The 21,740-nt window shown below is 32.7% G+C and overlaps 1 long non-coding RNA gene across 1 annotated transcript; it reads left to right on the forward strand.

Moving 5' to 3' along the window:
• Positions 1-3,923: 3,923 nt before the first annotated feature.
• Positions 3,924-5,457, forward strand: LOC143051450 (uncharacterized). The gene is made up of 3 exons (XR_012970778.1): positions 3,924-4,115; positions 4,521-4,887; positions 5,385-5,457. It is a non-coding gene; the product is annotated as an uncharacterized LOC143051450 (long non-coding RNA).
• The last annotated feature ends 16,283 nt before the right edge of the window (positions 5,458-21,740 follow it).

Raw genomic sequence — 21,740 nt, forward strand, 5'->3', positions numbered from 1 at the left:
TGTGCTTCTTACGTAGGAGGAGGAAAGATTGAATATAACTCTCTTCACATTTCATGGACACCATAATAAATTGGTTGATCATTCAATATATCTGTGTCTAAATGAACTAAGGAGATTTTTTTACGTCTTCAAATGTGGTTGATTCATTCGATGTATCTGTGTCAATTAACTTAAGACATTTTATCACGTCTTATATTGTGGTTGATTCATTCGATGTGTCTGCGTGTTAATTAACTAAGGACTTTTTATCACGTCTGCTATGGTGGTTTATAAATTACGTCGTCTTATCTTTAAGTACCGAACATGAATTATTCCCGAATACGAATCTTTTGTGAAAACGCATTGTAAAGAGAAAAATCACGGTATTTGTTAATCCAACATTCCTGTATCTAGTTATGATGTAGTATTTGTTATTCTGATCGGACAGGGTTAAATGCTTATCGTTTGTAGTTGTAATGTCACCCAGTTAATTTTATAATTTTAATCTTAAGCATAAATATGCGCACAATTTATTTGTTTAACATTTTGTTTTAGACAAAATACCGACAAAACTGGATTTTACAAATATTTTTCTATTACTAACACAATTCTGTATTAATATTATTGTATTTTTATAAAATAGTAGGGATGTCAACTCGGTGAAGATTTACTAATTAATTACTCGTTGAATTTACCGAGCGATTGATTAATTATATCTGTAGAAAAAATATTACTCAAACAACAGTAAACGGTAAAAATAACTAGTTCAAGGTTAATCAAAGGGGTCACTACTTGCTTATCCCGTTAATCATTTCCCCCCAAGGGTGACTGGGGAATAGAAATATGTTCACTTGGTCTTCTTCCGACCGGCAGTAAAACGCTTGTCGAAGTGGGGCTTCCGTTTGGCTGTGCGGGATGTATCAAGTTCGCAGTAACGTCAGGTCAGATTGGGGACATTAAATCCGATGCCTCGTGTAAAGAGAGTGCCACGCTCTTTGCACGTTAAGAACCCTTGCAACAACTCTTTGAGGGGTCCGTAGGTGGCCTGTTGCAAGGCAAAATTTCTGGCTCTATCCAATAAACCCTCATTTTACAGTGGCAGTCAAAATTTCCCCGACCATCATCCCAGATGGCCTCTATTGGCACAAGACCTACCTATTTTATTTATTGTGAACTTGTTCTCGTCCTGAATATGCATGAAATATTAGCCACTGAACGTTAAGCAACCAACAATCAATCAATCAAATCATTTCCTGATGGTCGATACAGGGTGTAACGAATTTCTTCTTATTCAAAAATATTATCTTGTCAACTTTTTCTTGGACGTAGCAATTTTTAGGTAACTAACAGTCCTAATGATGAATATATATGGCTTGAGAGAGGTGTATGAGTGACTAAGCTTAGCTAAAAGTGTCAGCCTTGTACAATGCGCTCGTTCATATATACATATCCTAAATATACCTCTGTTTGAGGAATTTTAAATGACAGTTAAACACAAACATTCGAATCTTATTCAAAGTTTTAACAAAATAATGAATAACATATAATGTCCGGGAGGTGCTCTCGATAAAAATATGTTTTGTTAAGACTTAAGAAAGCAACATCATTCTAACAGGAGACCGATTAGTCGAGTATCATTTAGGTAGTCGATACTCGATCCTACCGAGCGATATTCAAGTATTCGATAAAATGGAGAAAGGAGATGGGAATTTGTCAAAGCAACAACAACCCGACCATAGAGCAGACAACAGCCACCGAGTACTCGTTGACATCCACATAAAATGGTTTACAAAAATAATTACAAACTTATCTTGATTTATATACAACTGTGAGAACTTAAGCTGTGATGTTACTATTGTGGCGTTAAAACAGTCATGTGACGGCGTTTGTTGTTCTGTTGTACTGTATACGTGTGCTTTTCTAGATTTTTTACGTTTTCGTTGTTATTCTGTAATTAGGGTGTCGCAATATACTAACGTAGCGTGTGTTTGTGTATTTTCTGTCCTGAATGTTCTTGCATTTATTTGCACCGTATTCCTGTCATGTAATGTTGTCGTTTCAGTGGTATTTTTAACATTGCAATACAAGTGCGACGTTTGGCTAACCCCAAAACCAGGTGAATTGTTATGCAATAGTTCGTTTCTAAGTGTGTTGCATTGTTTTCTGTTGTACCTCAGTGATTCTTCTGTTTCCTTGTTTTCCTCTTATAATTGATGTATTTCCCTCGGTTTAAGATTGTAAGTAAGATTTGTTTCTCTCTATCGAGTTATGTCTTTTGAAAACCGGTATACTACTGTTGCCTTGATAAGATTGATTGGTCATGTGGCGGATCTGTTTGCAGTTAAATCAATTACATCAAGCATAACCTCGTAAAGTAATGCCTTATTTAAGTAAAGGGGACGTTCAAAGTCCACTATTGACTGATGTTCTTATAGATCACATCTATCCAATTCAAAAATCGCGGTAGTTCAATGAAAACAAGTGAAACTGTGCGCCACTGCCAACTTATGATATCCCAGCCGCAAGTGGATAATTATAAAGTGTAAAAAAAACTTCAGTTTTCGGTAAATAGGAAAACGGAAAATCACAAAAAAATTCTGAACACGACGGACAATTCAATCGGAAAGTTCCTAATCACATGGCAAAAAACATCAAACAAACAGACAACAACAGAAAGTTGCTGAGTGAAGAATCTGAAAACGCATCACAAAAAGCTGACTTAGATAAACCCTTAAACCAAATTTTACAAATCCTTGTATTGTATTTCTGAGAGAAATCTGACGACAGTTTACAACTTTGCTTTCATGTGTAAAATGATACAAGTGTTCTGTAAACAGGAAATTGTCGTGTAATGAACCTGAACAAACACCACACGATATCGCTGACTTTCTATAAACCCTGAAACCAAGTTTTAAAATTCGTTCCTGAGACAAATGCAATGAAAAATATTTATGGGACAGACGGAAGTACGAATTGACTGACGGATTGATGTACATAACTGACATAAGTGAAACAGGATACCCCTATTTTTTAAAGCAAGGGTTTCTTATTATATTTCAGGGATGCATCAGTATGAAAATTAGGGCTACGTCATAAAAGTCAGTCAGCAAAATACACGGTCTTGTTATCTCATGTCAAATTGCTGTTAAAGTTGGAAATGTAAATAATCTTAATAGAGTGGAACATGATAACAGCTGGACATTCATAATATGAAAATTAACTGACTGCACTTTAGCTATGTTGGCTAAATAGTAAGGACCAAGATACAAACAATACAAGACAAAATACAGCATATAAAACTAAAGACGTGACAACACGAACAAACAACATTCAGGGGTGATATCAAGCGCTCCGAAAGGGTAAGCAGATCCTGCTCCATATCTGGCAATAGGGAAATTTTCAAATATCGAAATTTGAATATTGTAGAGCACACATGAAAATCAGTCGGACAAATATCATGGAAGCATGAAACAGAAGCTTCAGTGTCTAACAATCTAAAAAGATTTAAGGATATTGTTATGATCAATCTGTTCTGTCAAATTAATTATCTTATGAAATGAAAAAAAATTTCTTCAAGATGCACTATAAAATGATGCAATATCTAACGTTGGAAGATTTATAGTTTTCTCATTTACAAATTGACATCAGTCAACTATGTTATAATGTTATATAATAAGGTCATTTGTTATGTCCGTGATTGTTGCATGCTATGTATTATACTTTGTCCTTAAAAAAACTTGCTCAATAAACATATGCGAGAATTAAAACCGCAATTTTATAAATCTCCTTTTTCATAATATATCAAACCATTGTTTTTTAAGCTATGTACCATGTGTCTTACAATCAGCATAGTATAAAAGGACATGTATATCTGAGTATACTTCACATCTTCTACAGATCAAAGTAACTCATCATGATGTTGACTCTACTACTAGTTTCTCTTGTCGCTTCTGTTGCAGCAATTGGCAAAGGAGGTCCATTATTAGGAGGACTGGTTAGTGGTGGAGTCAATGGTCCACTCATTGGCGGCAGTGGAATTATTGGTGGATCTGGAGGAATTCTCAGTGGTGGTGGACTTCTGCTAAACACTGGTGGATTAGGAGGATTAGGAGGATTGGTCGGAGGATTAAATACAGGTATGTTCTAAATGACTATTAATATTATCAATAGGGAAAAGGACACAACCTGCTATAAAATGGTTCATAACAATAGCATAAACAAAACCTCTCATATCTAATTGATTTATTTGTATTGACATTGAATTTTGATCATTGAGAAGCTTAATATTCCTTTTACAATACAACGTAATTAAAACGTTAAGCTGACTTTACAGAGTTATCTCCCTGTAGTGTTAGGTACCACCTTAATTAAAATAGTGTACATAATTTTAATTGTTTCGTATGTTTTCTGATGAGAGCTCAGTGTTATGGTGAATAAAGAAATTCGCAAAGTAAATTTATGAAAATTGACTTTTGACAAATATCATTTATGAAGAATGTACGTCATCAACCCTTTGGACAATGTTTTTTTATTATTATCAGGACTTGTCGGAGGAGGTCAACCATGGTGCACATGTAGTTTGAAATGTGCTCCAGGACAGATCAAACTCAACAAGAACTGTAACTTGGCACCACTCCTTCCTGGTAGTTTGAATACTTGTTGTTCCGTGTTGCCATGGTGGGTAACCAACCAAAATTACGGTGTTTCTGGTGTTATTGGTGGTGGAGGTATCATCGGTGGCGTTAGTGGTATTGTTGGAGATAGAAGCGGACTTCTTGGTCCAATCGGTGGTATTGGAGGCCCAATTGGAGGTGTTGTTGCAGGTCCAGTCAGTGTAGTTAGTGGAGGCAGCAATATTGTTGGTGGATATGGATCAACTAGTAAAGGATACTATTAGGTATTATAAAGGTAAGCTTCTGGTTCATCATTTAGTTTGTGTGTATTAACAGTATATGCACATCGACCGCTTCATTAACAAATTAGTTGGACAAAGTATTGTTCTGATCTTGCATAAGAACGGATTATTCAAATGGCTTGAGGTTTTCAGATGTCATACAGTATAAAGCTGATCGAGTTGTCAAATCTTACTAATACAGAATCAGAAACAGCAATATTCAATCGTCGAATGTTTGACACCCAATACTGTAATAGTTTAACCAGTAAAATGACATCCTGAATACGTATATGAAGTTAGTTTAAATTGCATGCTTCCTGATGTGTTCCTCTTAACAAATAATAGTTTATGAAAAAACTATCCAAACTAGAGTTTTGTAAACAACAGCATGTCTTGTGTCACAAATATACCTTTTTTCATGTCTATTTAAGGTTTTGATATAGATGATTGATAATATATATTATCCGGAAAATATTTGAAATATTCTAAGTATTGTATTGTCTCGTTGTAGGTAATCCGAAGAAGACCTGATAGCAAATGCTTTAAAATTTGTTCATTCGTAAAATAAATATAATCCTGACCAACTTTAATGTTTATTTTTGTTTAAAGACACGTTAGCCTTTGGACTGTGTAGTGATAATTTTAATTATTTTTTACCTAAAAAATGTAAAGATGTTGCTTGTCGTTCGTAAAAAGAACGCAACACGACGACAAGCCAAACATCATTCTATAGAAAACACATTTTATAGTAATCTATTTCTGATGAACTCAAACTAACACAAATAGCAAACTTATTACGCCGACATATTGTTGAATAGTGTGTCTCCAAATAAAACAAACAAGTTGTCAATAAGAAACTCCAGCACACTGATCACTTGTTCCTCTGTGTAATGTCACAGTTAACATAACGCAGATCTTGGTGAACCTATTTAATATAATGAACACATTAAACTATGAATGCATACACGATGAAATCAGAGCTAATTGATAAATATAAAATCTTTAATCCAAAACAATGTATTTATTTAGTTTGCCTCAGAAAGTTTTGACTTTAACTTCTTAATATTTAAAAACGTAATACGGTTGTGAAATTGTTTATCATTAGCAATACAATTTCATCTATCAACACTCTTTTCAACAATCGTGTAAAATTCAAAAGATTTAATGGCATATCTAACAATTTATTTTTGACAGTGCGAAGTTTTACCCTGAAAGATATTTCATTCTTCAATTGACAGAGGATCAATTTTTGCCAAAAAAATATTTGTCGCCGATTTCGTTTTTGCAAAATATATTTCTGAAAATTGAACATTTTTGCAATTTTGAAGAAACAAACGTTTTTTTTTTTTTTATTTAAAAAAAATAAATATGATTTTTTAATGAACATATACTGATAAAATGGGACTCAAATTGAAGCAAAATAGTTCAAGATGGTAAGAAAAATCTAACTTTACCATTTAAAGAATTAATTCTTACTCAAATAAAGCCAAAAACGTTATGTTTACCCCAAAAACGGCAAGAAATGAACATTTAAAATATACATTTTAGATATTTTTAAATATTTCTAATGGTATCGATTTGACCAAATTAAGAAATGTTATTCTTTGAAAAAAATGGAACGTCATAACTTTTTTAAAAAATATTTGTCACCATACTCTTTTCTGAGAAAAATCTAGTAACATAATATTGTTTACTCAATCCCTTCCGTAAGCCTCACAAATTGCGCCTAAAATTTAGACGTTTCGGGTCGTAACGTTATATTTCACCGCTAATTTTTCAAAGGCAGTGTGACAGTGTCGCAGACAAATGTTTTTTCACACTGTGACTTTGTTGGATAGTTGTCTAGATAGCACTCATATTGCATCTTCTTACTTATAATGGACCAGTATCTATACGAGATACTAATTCAGTTAGCTTTACTATTGTGTTCGTCAAAATTGTGAAACCCGGGTGTGAAACATGTAAACCATGAAATTACAAACTATTAAAATAGTCCGCGTTTCTGGTATATTTCACCCTCTTATAAAACAAACGTATTACACGTTAGCAATCCGTTTCTGTGTGTCGGTCTATAGTACAAAGCAGGGTTGATTTTCATATTATATTTTATACATTTGATTTTATTGTTCTGATTATTCATTTAATATGCCACTTGAAATCCGTCATCCATAATCAAAATTTATTTTTCCGTTACTTTACAAAGAAGTGTTTTTCTTACACTGATTTATATTACACTGTCTATAATTTCACATATCGAAATCAATAAAGAGCACGTGAAATGTTGCAACCAAACACTTTTCTAAAATCTCACCCACTCCAAATTATATATTCATGTTGCAGTTTTGTTTTTTGTTCTTTACACTGTCAGGCTTCTAGCTATAACAAAAATCTGTATGTTTACTCTTAGTGTTTTGAATTATATGTGTCTTTGGGTTGATGTCGTATTAATGTATACCTTTAAAATCTTTTTCATAAAAAAGGATTGATTGGGTAAATAAATATTCACATCTCTGGACTGCTCACGTCCGACAGTTACGTGTTTATCTTTGCTAAAATTAGGTGCGGTCGTATACCTGCTCGGATGTATAAATTTGCAGCCTCGTTTAGTCGAAATAAAAATGTCGTATATCCGATACATAGAGTAAGGAGAGTTTCGCACTATCTATACGTTAAAATACCATCTAAATGAATGGTTGAAGGGATATGTACGAACGTCGAAAAAATCTCTAAACAACAACAAAGGTCAAATGAATCTTCAAATAAGTCGCATGGCTGATTTTAACACATCTGTTGCGCCTTTTGCAGTTGTAGATGCAAAAAAAATACTTTGAGTGACAAAACAGATAAGTAAAACATTAACTTGAGAATAAACGAAACGGCCGAAAAAAGCCGAAGGTTATTATAGATTGTGGCCATTTTTTTGTGTGTTTTTGCGTTTATGACATATTACCTATATATAAGTATATGAAATTGACACTACAGTAATTTTTCCACCTAAACGAGCCAAACTGCCGTGGTTTTACGCTTCAATATATGAGTTATTGCATATATACACAATGGAGATTGTTTTCTGTTCTATTGCCCTCTACATAGTTTGGCTGCATACAATGTAACCACTGATGTAGACTACTATATTATTATTGATTATTCAAACAAATGAATTCCAGGAGAAAGATGCGAAAAGAAATTCTTAAATTTTCGTTTAGAAATAAAATATAAAATAAATATAAAATGCAAAAATTGGAAAACTGTTTGAAACAATTAGCAGTTGAGAACTAATGATTATGCATCACTATATGAAAGTGAAAAATTGATTGATCCCGTGCTCCAGTGGCAAATATATCACGCATATTTACGACGAGGCGAAAGTGGATCTGAAGTAAATGATTGATACATTTTCAAGATATAAAAACTTTGCTAGCGGTAAAACTTATGTCGTACTAGAATAATTGCAGTTCTCTTATAATAGACTAAGAGGACAAAGATATCTTTTAAGTTTTGAGTTCTAGTTCTGTTAATATTCTGGTTTTTTTTTTTTTTTTGTAGCTTTTTGCCGTTTCCCGCCGTGCCCTTTCCTTTGAAGAAGGAAACTGCCCTTTCCAGACGGTCATTATGACGTCGTTGAAACACCTTGAAATTACAGGAAACAATAGACGACGGTTACGTTTGTTATTACCTCCCCTGAAACTGTTGGATATGCCCTTAAGCACAATACTACTTATGGAATAATATGTTAGAGGGTAAATCGCCTTTGAATTTTCCTCGTAGTTATTAACTTTTGTTACTTCACTTTAAAATTCGAAAATTTAACGGCAATGTTTATATTCATCAAAATATAAAGTATCAGTTTAAACATAACTTGCAATAAAAGCATCTTTCTTGCTTGGCATTAACAAGGTAATCGAAATGAGTCTGATGTAGACGAAATGCTCTTCTGGCGTATACAATAATACTCCTGGTACCTTTGATATCTATTTACACCACTGGGTCGACGACAATGCTGGTGAACGTTTCGTCGCCGAGGGTAACATCAACCCAGAAGTCGACACTTCAGTGTTGACATAAATATCAACTACATGGTTATTTGTATATTTTTTTATTTTCAAAACTATGATTTTTTCTAAAAACACTGAATTTTAGTGTCCCAAGCAAAGATTACCTAAACCGTATTTGGTATAACTTTTGGGATTCCTAGTCCTCAAGCTGTTCAACTTTTTACTCAAAACTCCTGTCCTGCTTATTATTTTTCAAAAGTAACCACTGATGTAGACTACTATATTATTATTGATTATTCAAACAAATGAATTCAAAGATAAAAGACGCGGAAAGAAATTCTAAATTTTTCGTTTAGAAATAAAATATAAATAAAAATAGAATACCAAAATTGGAAACCTGTTTGAGACAATTAGCAGTTGAGAACTAATGATTATGCATCACTATATGAAAGTGAAGAATTGATTGATCCCGTGCTCCAGTGGCAAATATATCACGCATATTTACGACGAGGCGAAAGTGGATCTGAAGTAAATGATTGATACATTATCAAAATATAAAGAGTTTGCTAGCGGTAAAACTTATGTCGTACTAGAATAATTGCAGTTCTCTTATAATAGACTAAGAGGACAAAGATATCTTTTACGTTTTGAGTTCTAGTTCTGTTAATATTCTGTATTTTTTTGTAGTTTTTTGCCGATTTCCGCCTTGCCTTTCCTTTGAGGAAAGAAACCAGCCTTTCCAGACGGCCATTATGACGTCGTTGAAACACCTTGAAATTACAGGAAACAATAGACGACAGTTTCGTTTGTTATTAACTCCCCTGAAATTGTTGGATATGCCCTTTAACACAGTACGACTTATGGAATAATATGTTAATGGGGAAATCGCCTTTGAATTTTCCTCGTAGTTCTTTACTTTTGTTACTTCACTTTAAAATTCGAAAATTTAACGGCAATGTTTAAATTTATCAAAATATAAAATATCAGTTTAAACATAACTTGCAGTAAAAGCATCTTTCTTGTTTGGCTTTGATAAGGTAATCGAAATGAGTCTGATGTAGACGAAATGCTCTTCTGGCGTATACAATAATACTCCTGGTACCTTTGATATCTATTTACACCACTGGGTCGACGACAATGCTGGTGAACGTTTCGTCGCCGAGGGTAACATCAGCCCAGAAGTCGACACTTCAGTGTTGACATAAATATCAACTACATGGATATTTGTATAATTTCTTTTTTTCAAAACTATGATTTTTTTCTAAAAACACTGGATTTTAGTGTCCCAAGCAAAGATTACCTAAACCGTATTTGGTATAACTTTTGGGATTCCTAGTCCTCCAGCTCTTCAACTTTTTACTCAAAACTCCTGTCCTGCCTATTTTTTTCAAATTTCATCCTAGCACCACCCCCCTCCCAAACACCCCAACCCTTCACAAATACTGGTTTTACTTTATACATAATTTGATCTGAGCGTCATTGGTGAGTCTTAAGTATAGTCGCCGTCAAGTAAAATTGGCACCATGTTATATATCAGTCGCGTTTACTCAAGATGATGTTTTTCATTTAGCGGAAGTAAAATCTTTTCCGAATGTCCACTACTGCCCTACCTTTTATTATCTTTGCACAATATAATCCTGACCTTCACATTTTTCAAGATTATTTACATTGTAAAACTACCATCTTGGCTTCTATGACGATCACTAATTCCATAACATTCGTTACTCTCCGGTAATATCATTGTCATTGATGATACGGATGACGAAAAGATCCGAGAGACACAAGAAAATAGAGAGAGCACGTGAAACTCCAGGGCCACACTTCCGGTAATAACAATGTCGGATTCCAACATACAAAATAATCTTGGATTATGTGAAGGTCAGGATTATACAGTGCAAACATAATAATAAAAGGGTAGGACAGTAGTGGATATTTGAATGAAAAACATCATCTTGAGTAAACGCTGTCGATATCTAAGTAAATTTTGACAAAAAACATAGTGCCAATTTTACGTGACGGCGACTATACACGAAACGCGCCTCTGACGTATACAATTATAATCCTTTAATATCTTTACATTTGATAACTCTTTACGACAAACATGTGGAAAATATGGAATTTCAAATTACGGAGGAAGAAATATATATAACGTAGAGGTCCCTGTAATAAATGTAAAAAGTCGAACGAAGAACATTTGAGCATGATGTTATTAGAAAACAAAATACTAGGCATCCCATTAGATATAATAATAGAAAACAAATGATAAACTCAGCAGGTGGTGAAACAAATTACTGTTCGTTGGTTTTTACTTTTATATTGCATAAATCAATGTTGTCTTGGGCTTGTCATCGAACCATCAATATGCAGATTTATATAGGATTAAAAAGTTTAATTAATATGGTTAACGAATAATTTATTTTCGGTTAAAACAAATGCACCAATCGCTATAGTATCTGGTTAAAGACATGCATTAATTAACTGAAGAGGGCATACAGCGTAGAATATTAGCTGATGTTTATTTCTTGAAAATTAAAAACAAACTGTATGTCACATTTTGAGCCTCAAAATGCTGGGTTTTTTTTGTCAGCGTTGAAGTAATTTTTAAGCGTGATAAATGTATACAAATGTCTAGACTTTAACAGTGAGATTGTGAGTATACATAGGACGTCAAATTTTTGAGTTGCTCAAGAAATTGCAACTTTTTTATCTATGTCATTTTTGCGAAAAAATATTTGTTCAATATTATTTATTTTAATTCACTGCATTACAATGGAGATAACTGTATTGTATTTTAAGCTTGGTCTTCGTAAAAGTTGATTTAGGGACAAGGTTAGGGTCGCTAGGTAAACTCAATTTGCGACAGCAAAATATACGTTTTACGAAGGCAACGCTTAAAATACAATACAGTTATCTCCTAATTTTCATTGGACAAAAAATTGTAACAATGCATTTATTTTTTCTAATTCTATGCATTAACATCATTTCGTGTTTTTGATCTGATTAAGTTGATCTTGATAAAATATTCAAAAAAATTTAGAACAGTATGATAAAAGTATTGTGAAAATACTACTTGAATCTTGTGATTATTAAAGCACACTTGATGAAAGTTATTTCTGGTTTTATTGATTTTAATCAACTCTTATAACTTAAGATACATAGCCTCACTGTCATTTTGTTTAATTCGTTCATAGTTAATATAAAATTAAAAAGATCATACTTTCAAAATGATTTTTTCCCGAAATATACTCTAAATTCTTTTTTCACGTGTTCCAACCGGCTGGGCTACACATGTTTAAACAGAGGAATTAGTTTTTTTTAATTCTTGATCATTTCTCTCTAGAGGCTATTTGTTAAACACACAAGGCATGCCCTCAATTTCTTTTCTTTTTTCCTTCATATATGTTAGGTTCAAACAAAGGAATAATGCTCTTAAGTACTTTTATCGTTTGTTTCGTAAGGCTAGTTCCTACGTGTTCAAATAGTTGGGATTAGGCTCTCAATTATGTTTTCGCATGTTCCAAGAAACTAGGTCAAATGTGTTTTTATTTTAGCGTTAAGCCAGTCAACCGTTTAACAAATCAACAAACTGATAAACTGATCGATCAATCAATTAACCAATCAAACAAACATGTTTTGAAGGAAAAAGACCGTAAACAATTGTTATTCAAATTGAATACATGATTATCGCCTCATACAAATTCAATAAACATGATACAGTCAATGCACACACGTTAAAATGTATATACTTGCGAAAACAAATTTAAGAAGGAATTGGGAGTACGTTGTTTATCAGGTTTGAAAACGAACTATAAATATGAATGTTTTATTTTTGGCTAAAATACATTATTTTTATGATAATGCGGATTACAACATCAACCTACAGTAGTGCGGTCCTAACCTTTAAAAAAAGTTAACATGGCGCAGATTTGTTGACTGCTTTCTCAATTAACTTGAGACATGTGTAGCAGACACGCAATTTAAATTTGTCGTTGGTAGACCATACCTATTGTCTTCTTTTTTTAGGTTTGTTTCATTTCTATTGACATGTCTGCTCTAGATCAAACCTGTTGACAAGTCTGCTTTAGACCAGTCATGTGGACAGGCCTACTCCTAATCAGATATGTGAACAGGTTAACTACTGATCAGATATTCGGAAAAGTCTGCTATTGACCAGACATGAGGACAGATTTGCTTATGACAGATTACCGTTTTTAAAATTTTCATATCAGACTTGAGCTTTAAATTGGTTAACAATAATCGAATTGCTGTTTTGTCCCTGTAGGCCTTTATAGCAAATTGCCTAACTCTTGAGACTCTATATAGAAATCATTCAATTAAACAATTTTTTTTTATTTCATATATTCTTATATACATTAAATAATGGCTATCAAATGAAATACAGCTATAATAAACGAAAGGATTTTTTTCCTTTTTATTAGAAGACGGATAGAAAGATTATCGAACGCATCAGAACAATGGTCTTATATCATGGGATATCAACATCATTGTCGACGTTGCTTTGTGCCCCATTTTTTAAAGTTTCGACCTACATTTTACTTTATTCTTACATGCATATTTTATCGTAATTTACCTTGTTAACTCGTTGTGCACATGCATGAAATAGTTGCCACTTGACGTTTAGCTACATATAAAAAACAATCCTCCGACATAATATGTTAACAGTATACAAATCCTCATATATAAAGTACACATGAATACAGACATGTCAGTGTTAGTATTTGGATGATGCGGTCAAATAGTTTTGCTATAAAAACGATCCTGAACTACTAACTTAAGTGACGGTTCATTATTATGAATACAGAGATGAAATGCTGGCACTCTAAATTAATGCGTAAAGAGTTCGTATTTATTGATTTCCAATATTACTTTCATTTGTACTACATGTATATGATCCATCTTTACATAACACAAAAAAATATGCTTTATAATGCAGCCATATAACATTAAAATATTGCGGATTCCTTATGCGGTTATATATATTTACACAATAGAGTGTTAATATGGTCAGATTTGGTTGATGCGGTCAATTAATTTTGTTATAAGAGTCCGCCTGAGGTTTCAAAACTACTGAAATCCTTTTGGGATACAACATTTGAAACAAAAAAGGGATATGCTGTCACTCTAAATATATACGGACAAAATTTTGTAGAAATTGTATTCCAATATTGTTGTCATTTCTTGTATACATTCTATTCTAACATAAAATATAACTGAATTATTATGCATATATATATAAGACAGGCTAAGGTATCAAAAGTACTGCAATTTTGTAGCGTATCAAAATATTTAACAAAAGGAGGACTTGTTGGCACTCTCAATGTATGCGGATACAAATGTGTAGTCATTGTCTTCCAATATTGCTGTCATTTGTATTTTACATTATATCAAGTTTCTCTTATCCTAAATCGGATAAAAAGTCAAATCACAAAAATACTAGACTCAGAGGAAAATCTAATCGGAAAGTCCATAATCACCTTGAACAATATAACAAAATTTGAAAAGAAAAATAATAATTAAAAAATATGATTTTGAGAGAAAACTATTGGTGACTAAATGCAATTGTAAGTTGTATATTACATCTGGTTTACAAACTCTTCTAATTTAGAAAATCTAAGTTTTAAGGTAATCAAATGAATTTCTTTGCAAAATACAATGAAACGAGTATTATATTTGTCATCTTATTAAGTTCCTTTCTTTTTTGTTTTTTTCCGCGGAGTTCAACATTTTTGTGATATCACTATTCATGTCAGAGATATCTCATGTATCCATATCTTAATATGACGGAGTAGTTTAGATCCATTTCAGAGTGTAGTTCTTTGTCTCGGCTAGTTTGATGTTGAGTGTAAAAAAAAAAAAATTCTAGTAGAACACATTAAACCTGTCTGTCGGAAGCACACACTTGTATATCATGGTTTGTTTTGAGTTGAGGTTGATCAAGGTAAATGTATAATGTGTATTCTATAGAGTGATGTTCGTCTTGTCGGCGCTCATTTTACCAATGACGTGCAACATCTTCAAAATGTTGAGGTAAAATATTACTTAAAATTGTCATTCTACAGGCAAATACCTTATGTGTCTGTTAACAAAACTAAAAATGCAAGTTGATCTTGATTATATTTATTTTACAAATGTACAATTATCAAATATGAGGTCTTCTTCATGTTACCTAAAAAAGACAAAACACTGAATCACATTTTCCGGATAATCTATATTATTAATCAAAGCCTAAGAGTTGCTTTAAACGAGAGTACCGTATGACATCTGATAAATTCAAGCCAGCTAAATATTACTTTCTAATGCACGACCTGAACAATAGTTATAAATTAATTCTAATTGATAGAACTGGTCAATGTGCATACACGGTTAAAACTCACACATTGAATGATAAATTTAATATATAATAACATTAGATATACAATGTAAGCAAACTTACCATTAGAATATTTAATAGTATCCTTTTCCAGTTGATCCGTATCCACCGACAACACTGCTGCCTCCACTAACTAAACTGACTGGTCCTGCAACAACACCACCAATTGGACCTCCAATACCACCGATTGGGCCTCCAATACCACCGATTGGACCAAGAAGTCCACTACTACCTCCAACAATACCACTAACGCCACCGATAATACCTCAACCACCAATAATATCAGCTCCTCCAATGGAAGCATCGTAGTTTTGGTTGGTTACCCACCATGGCAATGAGGAACAACAAGTATTTAAACTACCTGGCAGGAGAGGTGCCAAGTTACAGTTCTTGTTGAGTTTGATCCGTCCTGGTGCACATTTTAAACTGCATGTGCATCATGGTTGACCACCTCCGACAAGTCCTGAAAATTAAAAAAAAACATGGTCCAACTGGTTGATGACGTACATTCTTCATAATTGATATTTTGTTGGCCGCCACCGATAAGTCCTGGATACAAATCAATAAACTTCAAGATTTGATATTGTCATGTATTTTCCATCGTTCAATTGGTTGGTTACGTACATTCTTGTTACAATGAACCTGCTATTTGTCCAAATCTTTTTCATAATTTACTTTGCGATTTTTTTGATAAAATCATTAGGAGGAACTCTTATCAGAAAACACTTGAAATCGAAAGATATGTAAATACAATGAATTGTTTAGAGCTGTTCGAAAACAAAGGCAATTAAATGAATGGACAAATGTATTTCTAGCGGATGATGTTTGAACATAGAGTCTTTACACTTTTATATACTATCAGCAGTGTGTTCATGTCCTAATTTGAGCGTCATGTATACCGCCGATGAATAACAGTCCACCAAGTGTTGAACTGTCGATGTCAGAGAGTTCATAGCGTATGTTGTGGGTTTATGTTTAGCTAGAACGTTCATCATCGATTTATGCAGACATTAGGTATTAAAAAGAATATGTGGTGTGATTGTCAATGAGAGAACTCACTAGGGACCAAACGATACAAAAAAAACCCAGCAACTATAGGTCATAGCACGGCTTTAAAAATTTACATAAGTACATTATTTAAAAAAGGATGCCTACAATGTCAGAACAAATAAACATGCATCAATTAGAGATTTTGTTGATGCGTTTGTTCAGAACTATTTTGTTGCAGCTTTTTCCTTATTGACATTTAGAACATACCAGTGTTTTATCCTCCGACCAATCCTCGTAATCCTCCTAATCCAACATTGTTTAAGAGGAGTCCACCACCACTGACAATTCCACCAGATCCGCCAATAATTCCACCGCCAATTATTCCTCCGCCGCAAATGAGTGGACCACCAGAGACAACTCCACCACTAACAAATCCTCCTAATAATGGACCTCTTTTGCCATAGGCAGAGACAGAGGCAACAAGAGAAACTAGTAGTGGAGTCAACATCATGATGGGTTACTTTGATCTGTAGAAGATGTGAGGTATACTGAAATATGCATTTCCTTTTATACTCTGTTTATTGGAAGACACGTGGTACATAGCTTAAAACAGTGGTTTGATATATTATGAAAAATGGGATTAATTAAATTGTGGTGTAAAAATATGCAATTTTTGCATTTGTTGATTAACCAGGTTTAATTTGTGGACAAATTCAAATACATAACATGCAACTATCACGAACGTGAACGATGACCTTGTTTGAATAATAAAAAAGCATAGTATTCTGATGCCAGACAGGTTTAATTGACTGAAAAAATAAAATCTGTCAACGTTAAATATTGCATCATATTAAGGTGCATTTTACACAAAATTAATTCGTTTTCAATTCATAAGTTTATTTATTTGACTGAACAAATTGAAGTTTATTTATACGTGCACTTAAAAGTGAACGATCATTTACAACAGATCTCACAAGTGTTATTTTGCGTACACTTGAAAGTAAACGCGCGTTTACCATGTTTACTTCCCGCGTTAAATGATTGTGTTAATTATAAAATAGTCTTTGTGTACATATGTACATTTTCTTTGTTTTTGTTAAAACGAGTTTTACCCTAATATTTTATGTATATGAGTTTAAATATATAACAGTTCAAAAACACTTTTAATTCGGATTATTAACTTGTATTAGTTGCAAATTAAATTAGTGCATTGGTGAACAAAACATCCTATTTTGTGTATGGATAGATAACATATCTCTGACATTCATTACTCTGTTTAATATGTTTAATGTATTTTGCAATGAAACTCGTTTGAACACCTATAGATAACTTTCTTAGAATGTTTCCTCTTTTGAAAGTTGTCTTCATCAAAAGATATAGACAATTTGCATAGAGATCATTCCATCATAAGCGTTTTTTTTAATTCTTTTGTGTTAATTGTTGTTTTAACTTGTGTCATATTTTGTATGGTGCTAATTTGGTTTAAGACATATGCAAAAATAAGCGCTACTTATACATTTTAATAATTGAATTGTGTAATGCCTATCAATTGGTTGGCTTGATTTGCAATATTTAACGTCACATTATTTCTCTGATGAATAGTGGTTTGAAATCGTTTATTTGTGCGAATGCAGGTTTTAAGCGTAAAAGTCTCTATTTGGTGCGACCAATATCATCTAAGAGACTGTTGAGAGATGTTTAGCGCTATTCGAAGTTTAATAAAAAATTAAAAAAAAACAAACATCACGAAAAGTCTTAATATGAAATAGGCTGTTTAAATTATCAATTGAATTGTATGGATCTTTCCATGCGGGCGTTTCTAGCTGACTATACAGTGTGATGTTTGTTCATTGTAAAAGGCTTTCGGTTTCCTGTAATAGCTTACTTCACATTGTTTGAACATTGGTCGTCAGTCGACTCACTGCCAAGTATATCACATCTCCCTGTTTTAATATGCTATAATCATGTTAGAACAAAAGCATTGACTGCAGATCTTGCCTTGAAGGCCTAAAACTTTGCTCAGTGATCGGTGAACAAAACATCCTATTTTGTGTATGGATAGATAACATATCTCTGACATTCATTACTCTGTTTAATATGTTTAATGTATTTTGCAATGAAACTCGTTTGAACACCTATAGATAACTTTCTTAGAATGTTTCCTCTTTGGAAGTTGTCTTCATCAAAAGATATAGACAATTTGCATAGAGATCATTCCATCATAAGCGTTTTTTTTTAATTCTTTTGTGTTAATTGTTGTTTTAACTTGTGTCATATTTTGTATGGTGCTAATTTGGTTTAAGACATGTGCAAAAATAAGCGCTACTTATACATTTCAATAATTGAATTGTGTAATGCCTATCAATTGGTTGGCTTGATTTGCAATATTTAACGTCACATTATTTCTCTGATGAATAGTGGTTTGAAATCGTTTATTTGTGCGAATGCAGGTTTTAAGCGTAAAAGTCTCTATTTGGTGCGACCAATATCATCTAAGAGACTGTTGAGAGATGTTTAGCGCTATTCGAAGTTTAATAAAAAATTAAAAAAAAAACAAACATCACGAAAAGTCTTAATATGAAATAGGCTGTTTAAATTATCAATTGAATTGTATGGATCTTTCCATGCGGGCGTTTCTAGCTGACTATACAGTGTGATGTTTGTTCATTGTAAAAGGCTTTCGGTTTCCTGTAATAGCTTACTTCACATTGTTTGAACATTGGTCGTCAGTCGACTCACTGCCAAGTATATCACATCTCCCTGTTTTAATATGCTATAATCATGTTAGAACAAAAGCATTGACTGCAGATCTTGCCTTGAAGGCCTAAAACTTTGCTCAGTGATCGGAGATCAAAAATCATGCTCGAAACATGAAATCCAGCAATTCGATTGGTTGATTTTCGAGTCTGAGTACAAAAATCATGCTCCAAAGTTTTATGACCATGAGGCCTTATTTATACAGGGGAGCTACTTCTACCAAGTATTAAAACAAACACAAAAACGCGCTTGTCTAGGTTGGCTTTTATTAGACACCTTTGTAGCTAACATGTGGAAAACTCAAGATTTCAAGAATCAAAAGTCAAAAATTCTTTAAAGGAAAACTTTAATCGATTTTAATTGAAACAAATATACCAGGTATCCCGTTAAATTAAGTGATGAAAAATGTCTCAAACTGCACAGGTGGTTTATTATGTTAAATATTTTAACTTTGTATATGTCATAATCGTTAAGATCATCGAATCGTTAACATTCACTTACAGATTGATGTATGATGACAATGTTATGTAGATATGCTTTACACTAAATAACCACACATGTTACATGATACATCTTGTTTTAACACTATAGTACAGTTATTGCCGTTATCATCTATACCTGTTATAATTACGTAAACTTTGCTGATGTAATCCCAAACAGAAACAGATTGACCTAATATTTTCAATTGCTAGCTTTTTTTGACAGCATAAATATATCTCTTGAGTATTTGCGTCCGTAACTCTATTCATGATAGCTGAAAAATGATATGTGAAAGTGATATGTATCTAAATTTCTCATGTAGTGTATAAACGCACCACAAGTACCAGGCTTTTTTATATAGCTAAACAGTAGGTTTTCAATTTACTATTTCTAAACTCTCTTTCTTTTGAAAGATGATCTACTTTCGGTTAAATTAATTACATCTATCATTATAGTTTCTGACACGTCAAATGAATGCATTAATTAACATGATTAAGAAAAGTTATGGTAAAACCCGAATATTGACTTATGACCTTATATATCAATTTCTGTAAAATAAAAACAAATCGCTCTTGTTTAAAAAATATGTTGTATGCAAGGGATACATCACTGAAGAAAAAAAAGAGCTAAGTAATAAAACTCAGTCACCAAAAACTGAACTTAAAAGTACTCGACTAGGTCTCGACTTTACTTAACTAGCCTCATTCAATACTTGATGATCTTGGTGCAGTCTGAAACCTGTCTCAACTAGTCTTAACCTTCAAATTTAGTTTTGACTTGTATAAATAAGCCTATCTAACTAAATTCAAGTGTACTATATTTATTTTGTCCGAATTGCAAAATCTACCTTTTTTTACCAAGATTAATTTAATTCTTAAATTTGACAGTAATACAACAAAAACATGATGACCTGGGATTCAGTAAGCTTAATATAAATCTAAGATAGCTGCATAGTTTGATGAAAATTCAAGTTGATTTAAAAAAGTTATAAAAAAGATACCTATCGAAATTTAAATATAAATTTTTATTTTTACCTATAGTGAAATTAAATTCCTTCATTTTACAGCAATAAATCACACTACCAAAAAAAGCTTGAATTTTGTAAGATCAATATTTAGTTTAGTTAGATAGGCTGATTTACCCAAGTCAAAACTAAATTTGAAGGTCAAGACTAGACGAGACAGGTCGAGACAGGTGGAGACAGGTTGAGCCTTGGTCAAGACCATTTCAGACTACAACAATATCATCAATTACTGAATCAGACCAATTACAGTCACGTACAGTCGAGACAAGGTCGAGACTTGTCGAGTAAAATGTGTGCTCGATATTACTGGTCGAGCACGAAACTGGTCAATTCAGACTCTTGGCAGCTTTTTAGTGAAATGAGTCAAAAACATATCATTGGTGAGTAAAGTATAAGGTTCATATCCCTTTATATTTTTACTATTAATGATATTGGTTTAGTTTAGTTTAAACATATTTTATTGTTCCAAAAAGAGACAAATGGATTAGACACAAGTTTTTCAACTTAGTAACGTCTTCTCCAATATATACATAAATATACACATGAATGAACATTACATAAATCTGACATTAACCAATTACTATTTTAGCATGATTATATAAAAATAAAATTACATATAAATTTTAAGAATCGAATCAATAGATATTTACCACTCAGTATCACCAATCGAATGCGCCTATTTTCAGTAGAAATAAATGCAAACACACCGAACTGTGTAAATTAAATATGTTAGTGTACATGACAAGTGACTTTAGTCATGTGTGTGTGAATTTGTTTAAGTGTAAATTACACACTCATAGTTTATAGTTACGGATTAACAGAAAAACGGAATAAATCTACACGCAATTGTAAGTATCCATTTTGTTTTTTACTTAAATCCATTGAAACGTTTCAAAATACAAAAGTCAATCATAAAGATCATTCGATTATCGTACCCAAAAGAGCATACATACATTGATCATGTTCTAGTAAGATCTGTTACAGAATAAGGTTGTCAAAGTTGAGAAAAACGCTTGGTACTTTTTATATACTTTTGTACAGATAGAAAAACACTATCATTTTCTTCAGAACTCAAAGACTCATCACCAGAGAGCAATAACTCAATTGTAATATTGACAGCAAAAACAATTATTTCATTTATCAGTATAAGCCTTTGTGATGAAAAATTGTTACAATATAATAAATAATGTTTAGCATCTTCATTGATGAAGCCACATAAACAATTGGCAT

The sequence above is a fragment of the Mytilus galloprovincialis genome, chromosome 11 (assembly GCF_965363235.1).
Source record: "Mytilus galloprovincialis chromosome 11, xbMytGall1.hap1.1, whole genome shotgun sequence".
In the NCBI taxonomy this organism is placed as follows: Eukaryota; Metazoa; Mollusca; class Bivalvia; order Mytilida; family Mytilidae; genus Mytilus; species Mytilus galloprovincialis.